Source organism: Jatropha curcas, chromosome 10 (assembly GCF_041381405.1).
Source record: "Jatropha curcas cultivar XTBG-Jc1 chromosome 10, XTBG_Jcur_1.0, whole genome shotgun sequence".
Taxonomy (NCBI): domain Eukaryota; kingdom Viridiplantae; phylum Streptophyta; class Magnoliopsida; order Malpighiales; family Euphorbiaceae; genus Jatropha; species Jatropha curcas.
In genome coordinates, this window is record NC_143160.1 from 8,550,550 (window position 1) to 8,559,067 (window position 8,518).

The following is an 8,518-nucleotide window of genomic DNA, read 5'->3' on the forward strand; positions in this document are numbered from 1 at the left end:
GAGATAAGTATTATGGAACAGAAGTAGTATATTTTTATTTGTATTTATTTTCTATACATGAATTTTTTTTTTTTGTAGAAATCAAACAAGCAATTTTATTAAGAGAAAACTGTAAACAGATATGAAACACATAGCAATAATATTTATATATTTTTATACAAAAAGTTTAATAATAAACCATTTATATAAAAAATAGAAAAATAAAATTTTAATTTGAAATATCTAATCAAATTGAGAACACAATATTTATACCATATGTGATAGATTACTTCACTTGATAGCTATTCATACTACTGTTTTACTCCGTGGTCTTTCTATAAATCCTATATGATCACTAAAAATTCTTCCTTCTATTAGAGAGAATATCTGAACTTATTTTCTGCATAAAAATACCTTAGACAAAATAATCACAATGATGACAACAATCAATTAGAACTAGATCTGAAAATAAAATTTTAAGATACAGACAATAATATATTTCAATATTTATGCAATAATAACTCAGATCTATATCAAAAAATATAAATTCTAGAATTATTTGACAAAAAAAATAGGGGCGATGACCAGTGAAAATTCACTGGTGAGCCCCCGTGAAAGAAGAAACTAGAATTTAATACCTAATATGAGAGATTCATCATTCAAATAATATTCTAAATTAAACAATTAAACGGCTTAATATTTCAAGAAGGGTTAGCTAATTTTATCAAGAAAATATGTTTTACCTAACTTGGATTTAACACAATTTTTTTATAGTAGCTTGAAATATCAAAATGTCCTATATGGATATTGCTGGCAAAACCCGCTTCATTAAACTTATTAAGAGTATAACATTCAACATGCTACAGTAAAAATTTTGTTCAAGTTGAATTATTTAATAGGACTCTTTTATCAAATAGTACAGATATGTTAATAACTTCAAGAAAACTCAAAACTTAAATAATTAATTATCTTAAAAGGATAATTATATCTTTCTTTGATGTTAATTTTATTTTGTTTAATAATATAATCAAATATTCGAAAAAGTGGTATCTAACTTTCACCACTAACAGTAACACAAGGATGAAATTTCTATTGCATCAGCTACGCTGAACAATAAATCAAAGCATTAGACTATGACCTAAACAGCAACCAAAAAAACAAAAGAAAAAACAGGAAAGAAAGAAAGACGTTGTGCGTTTTCAGCTCAAACGACAGGTCTAAGTCTTAACGTTACCGTGTAGATGTAACTAGTTCCATGGTGCTAGTTTTAGGCAGCTGGCGTGTCAGCTCGTTTTCGCACCTCGAATATCAATTTTGTCAACTTGCCTTTCTTATAAGTTTCCATAGGATTAAAGAATTTATTATTATTATTATTATTATTATTTTTTAAACACGCGTGCCTTTTTGATATCAAAATTAGGCAAAATCGATAAATAATAGGAGTAACTTACACAGGTCACATTCTGTCGGTTGGGTTAATCTTTTACCAATTTTATATTTATCGAGTTCTAATTAAATATTTTTTGTTTATCGCCCAACTTACATATTTATTAAATTAAAAAAAACTATCGAATAACTGATTGTTAAAAGATTGATCCATGTATTCGTTATGTTAGACTTAAAAAAAAAATTAAAAAAATACTATTTTGCATAAATTGGTAAATTGAGAATTTTAAATTTTTTTGGTACTTTATCGAATTATCTTTAATAAATTTTGTCTAAACAATTTATTGATTGTTTATCGTTTTACGTAAATTTTTTATCAAATAATCTTAGTTAAGTTCCGTAAATCAATATTAGTATACAATTTTTAAAATCTTTAAGGATATACCAAGATAAAAAATTATAATTAAATTAGTTTAACTTTATTTTTATTCTGTGTTAAAACTATAATATTACTATAATTTTGAAACCGATAAATTATTTTTTAAAAAATTTTTTAAAAGGCGGGGCCACGTCTGGTTGTATTAGATGAGAAAAGGTGATCACATGATACAGGGGGGCACGATGTTGTTAATGCATAACATTGTAATGATTTTCACTCGTCACGAGGATTGGTGATGTTAGTCGATCGTACGGTGGAGAAGTGGATCACAATTCACAAAAGTTGTTGGTAATTGATTAAACTAATGTACGGTTTTAAAGGACACAGACATTTAACTGTCTCACGTCAGTACTATTGCAGATCTGGGGACTGATTTGATGACCATACATCGATTAAAGATCCAACGGGTGGTTTCCGATGAGCATATTACACTTTTTGACGGGAACACATCAACGGTTGATATTTCTTTTTGACATATGGCCTAATCAGTGGATGGAAACAACTAACCATTCCTGCCCAACACGTAATTCGTCAAAAAAAAAAAAATAATAAATAAAACCCTATTTCCCTCTCATTTCTCCATAATTTTCTAACGAGTCTTCTAACTCTATGGGGTTGCCGCTGCTATTTATTAGCCCGTAGAACCTAACTTCCGTCGTTTTTGCTATTCATTTTGCTCTTTTATTCACTTTAATATATTTAAATTTATTTTTTTATAACTGAGTTTATTTAGAGTTTATTTTTAATATCATTGCTCTGTCTCGATATTTCAAATTTTTTTTATCAGTTTTTGTGAGGGTTGTTCCTTCTCTATGAAAATTTATTACTAAAAAAATAATATTTGATTTTATTTGGTAGGAAATTTTTTATTTTTATTTGTAGATATAGATCTTCGACTAATGGAGTTTGGCATTGCGATTATGTTTCTCCATTAATGCAATTGACATGTGATAGATTATAAAATAACAGATTGTATTTTAAATATATTTTGTATCAATGTGTAGATAAGATTCCTAATCTGTACAGCTAAGCTAGATTGCATTGTATCACTATAAATAGGTATTCTCTGTAAAGCAAACGCTCAAGCAATATATCAGAAAGATAACTGTTATTTTATAATCTATCAACATGGTTACTGAAATTCATCATTATTCATCATATGTTGTAAATTTTTGAAAAAACAATTCAGATATAGAAAATCTAGAAAAGTTATTATTTTGTGCAAATCAATTAACGAACCAGTTGTTACCATAAAGATTTATATATTTTGTCAAGATAAATTTTAATAGGAAAGATCTAATATTACATTTTTTTAGTTTTAATTTCGTTATTAAAAGGATATGAATTCTTTTTTTACTTTAAAAGACTGACCAACTCTGTTAGGTAAGTTTTATTTCTGATCCATTCAAGTATTTACGAGTCTTCATATACTCTATTAGCTAGACACCCACTTTGACCAGATCTTGAATTCCGCATAGCAAAAAAGATAAATGAGCTTAATATTAGAAAATAATACTCAGATATCTCTCTTCTATCACTTGGGTAACCAACTTGACACTTATAAGAAGCTCATTTCCTAAAAAACAATAAAGTCAATTTAAATTGACCAAGTATAACTAAAACAATATCATTTCCTCATGTTTGTTATATTTTTTAGCTATTAGTGTACTACATTTCTTTTTTTGGCCCTTGCATTTTTCAATTTATTCACCGAATCCATTGACTGAATTAACCGAATTACATTAAATTAAAATATTTATTTTTAATATTCTATTAAATAGTTTTTATATTTTCTTGTTCTTCAATTAAACAGTTATTCCCTTCAAATTTGTTATTTTTATCAATCAACTCTTTTTTTTTTTTTTGATATTTTGTTGAAAATGGAAAATCAAATTGCATTAATTCATTTTATCTAAATGTAATAAATAGGTAATTATTCTACGTACAAATTAAAATCGGTGATATTTAAGATAAAAAAATTCAAAGTATAATTTAGTGATGATATGCAAATAAATAAGAAATTTAAAGTTTTGTTACCATCAATTTTAAAATGGTTCCTTTTTTTCTCCCAACATTTAAAAGCTTTTTTTCTTCTTCCACGAGCGGTCATCGGTGAACTGTCACTGGTGGTTATCCTTTCTCTTTCTTGTTTGTTTTTGCTCAAATATTAGGATTTGTTGTTACCCATATCTTGAGATTTTCTTTCTAGATCTAGTTCTGAGTTATTATTCTCATAGGTGATTTTATCTAGGGTATTTTGTCATTTGACAATTATGCAGAAAAAATTGCAAATTTCCTCTCTATAGTAGGAACTCTAATAGAACGAAAAAATTTAAAAGTGATCAGATCAGACTTGTAGAAAGACCATAAAGTCAAACAGAGGCCTGAATAGCCACCAAGTAGAACAAATAATCGTCTATGACATAAATATTATGCTCTGTCAATTTCTTTTTTGGCAAATTATAGTATGATTCTATGATTTGAGAAATACAATTAGTTTATCCTTTTCTTTTAGGAAATAGACTAAAGTTTTCTTATGGTTTACTTCCGTCAAATTATAATGTCCTTTCGTCCAATTTTTTATCTTTTCCGTTAAGTACCTTATGAAATGGCAAAAATATTCATTTTGTTTTTAAAAACACAGGAACAAACTAATTATATCTTTTAAACTATAAGGACTGTATTGTAATTTTATTTTAGTATCTCTCTTTTTACCTCGGTGTTTTCTTTTCAACTTAACGAAAAAGATGCAAAAATTGGACAAAAGGACCTAATAGTATAACAAAAGCAAAATATAGGGAAAAATTAATATATTTTAAAAAAGACAGGAATGAATTAATTGTATATTACAAACCACAAGGATCGAATTATAATTTTTTCTTTTTTTTTTAGTATTGAGGGAAGGAAATTCAAACATAAATCTACTGTCAGATCATATATGTATTTATCACTAGGCTATGCCTTGGTGTGTAAATGTCTCATCTAATTTAATTCTTGAATATTTCTTACACTAATACCTTAATGAAAGTAATAATTCAACTATTGGAAGTTTGTTTTTTAATACGTTAAAGAAAGATCAAGGGATTCAAATTTTGTTATTATTGAACAATGTATCTAGTTAATATTAGTTTTATAGTAAATATTATAAAAAAAAAAATGAGGTTTCTTGTTTGGAAAAATATATAATTTTACTCATTTTTCTTATTAAAAATTTTGAGACTCTAAAATTTACAGGAACACAACGGAATTCTAAAATTAAAGATTTTTATGTAATGTTACATACTTCTTTATAATAGCATTAGCAATAAGTAAAATTTTTCATTTATATGCAAAATATTACAATAGAGTAGTTAGAGAACTTCTGAAACAATCATTTTTCACATTTTTTAACTATTAAATAATTGTGTAATTGACTCCATTTATCAGTTAAGATGTTTAATAAATTAAAATAAAAACTAAAAGCTATAAGATTTTTTTTTTTGTAAAAAATATATAAATTTATTTAGCCTTCCTTCTTTTGTTGTATAAAATTAAATACACATGACTAGAGCACTATATATATATATAGCCTGATAATTATAAAATGGAAAGAAACGAAAAGGGAGAGGCCGGCTTTGGCCGTTCTGCTAGTAAGTGCATTCATGCAAATGCAATGGATTCATATGTTCTCTATTTTTCTTTTTCTTTTTTTTTTTTCTAATTTTATATTTTTATTCATCCTTGGTGATTTTTTCCTCTCTTTTTTTAAAGAAAACAAAAACATTGATATTGAATAAATAAATATCTCCACATCAATAGCATTTTATATTAATTGCATAAGCATAAAAAAATAAACTAATAAAGTATTGATTGGAGTGGTAAATAACCTAAAATCCTGTAAGAATAAAATACAATTTCGATTTCTAGAAAGTGCATTTTACAAAGAGGGCAAAAAATATCTATGCTCTACAACTCAAAAGTATTACATCTCCTGATTATATAAATAAAAAATGCAACATTTATATGGTCTAATATTTAATTGTACCACAATCATGAAATTCAAAGTAGTCTCAAATCCATAAAGTCAAAGCAAAGTATTTTTCTATTTTGACATTCATCACAACTTCTTCAATGAGTATTAGTCAAGAACTTGACTAAAACCTCCACTATCTGTGGCAAATTGGTTGTGTGGATGCACAAGATAAAGTCAAAAAGAAAGAACTTCGTCATTAAGTATATTGAACAAATAATTTTCTAGATTTGAGACCAAATTCAGTTCAAACACAAAAGGAAAGAAAGGAGGCAAATGGTTTGAAGCCAACCATGTTTGATTTTCGATAGTTATTTTAAAATATTTTGCTCGCATATTCTATAGAGCTTTTTTATTTTTTGTTAGTTATGTAACCCTAATTTTAGTTTGCAGATTGTTGCTCTTAATCGGTGATAGCAATTGCCTTACATTCATTCTTATACGCTTTTAATATTTCTCTTTATTATGATCAAATATACTAATCAAAATTTATTTATTTATTTCAAATATATGATCACATTTCTAAGTTTTAGTATCATTTCATCAAATTTTTAACCTTTTGCTGTTAGTTTGTATTGAAAAGATAAAATTTCTCCTCCTTTAAATTAAAACTATTAACCTCCATCTTTTTCTATTTAACAACCTAGTTGATTTAACAAAGAATAACAAAACTTCAACACCAACGAAAAGAGATTAGACTAGCCAAGTGATCCAATGAGACGAACTCTTTAAGATTAGGTGGTAGGTAAGCCTTTGATCTTCGTTGCTTTATCTTATTTTCAATAAACTATATTAATTCTCATTTATTATTTCAATATAATAATTATCATGTGTTATTTAAAATAAACATAATAGAAAAATTATATGCATAAAATTATCATTTAATCATAATAATTGCTACTTTTTTAATACGTATAAAAATAAAAAGCGGACTATCTTTTTTATACGAATCGAGTATTATTTTCCTTTCCTCACAATTTTCCACGGTGTTCCTAGATAAGAGATTTTGGCTTTCCTTCTAAATTTTACTCATTTTTTTTTCCTATCAAAAAGTCCTTCGGTCCAAACAAATTGTTAAAGAAAACTACTCCTACGGTGTAGATCATAGCATTATTTCAATCAATTAGCCTAAGAAAAACAATATATCCTTGTTTGACTCACTTTCTCTCACTAAATAACCAATTTAAATATATTAAAAAACTTAACTCTTGGTTGTGATTTTTAAGATGAAAATATAAACATAAAAATTAATTGAAAAAATAAAATCAAATTAGATGAAACCAGTCATCAAACTAATCCAACACGCTAGACAAACCAATATTCAATCCATTAATCAAATTATAAAATACTCTTGAATTTTTTTTACAAAATTAATCCATTGATAACGTGACTAATCATTTTTAACGTTTGTCCATAATAACAATAATAATAATAATACTTAGTCAAGGAACGACAATCTATAATGCCACAAGAAAGATGTTAAATTGGTTTAGAATTAGAGGCGCCTTGCAATTTCCTTCCGACAAAGACGACTGACTAAAAAGCCGGTGTCGTATTCAATGAAGTCATATTGGAAACACACGTTAAACACACGCTATGTATATGTCCACATGAACCGAGTGCTGTGGTTGAAAGGACTAATGGTATTATTTTTATTTTTATTTTTATTTTTTTGACATGAATGGTATTATTTTTATTGATTAGGAGGTCCAATAACACCAAGTAAAACAACAAACTATAGAGAAAAAAGGATAGTGTATCAAATTGATGATAATTGCTGTGGTTGAAAGAATTCGAATTCAAAATATTCTACTTTTTGTATAAATAAAAAGATCAATCACACTGCACCTGATTAATTAAAATAATTATAAAAGTGAAAAATCTAGGTAAATTTTCTCGTTTGTTGAAATATAAAATACCAATGAAGATTTAATTATTTTCAAGAATTTTTATATATCATTTTTTTTTTAATTCTTAAAGCCAACATATTATTTTATATTTTAATATATACAGTATAAAACAGCTCGATTAAACTCTCCTTTAATTTCTCCCAATCAATTATAAATTGGCTGCCTCGGATTTGAAATCCAAATTTTAGTCAAGCCTAATATTGTCTAATCTAAAATTATAGAATGATTCAGAAATGAGATAGTGTGTATGATATTTCCCTATATTATGTATTGTTGGATTCAATTATTAGATCCAATTACTTTATTTTAGAGGGGACAAACTTTATGGGGTTCTATTATTTTAATAAAAAAAATTATTTTTCCTTTATCATGATTTTGGATATAGATATTGAAATTGACATATATATATAGGTCCATGGATTCACATTTTCTTCATGATTTGCTTAACTATCAAGGAAATAGGAACCACATCTAACTAAAGAATTTAAAATTTCCAAAGTGGGGTACAATTTTTGAATAACGAAAATTCCTTGAAAGCAATTCTTACCTATCTTCTACTAGTATTTATCCCCTCTAGATGACTTGACTTTTAGCTGCTTCGTAGTCTTTTAATGTAATCATTTCTTTTTTTTTTATTATTTTAATAACATTCTTTTGGATTACAAGCAATTTTTTTTTCTTTCTTAATTATTCCAACTACTTTTCTTCACCTCCAAGTTAGTATTGCTCTAGAAGTTGCCCCATTTTTTTTATAAATTTGCATATTATATATATTTTAGTTGTAATTACTGAACT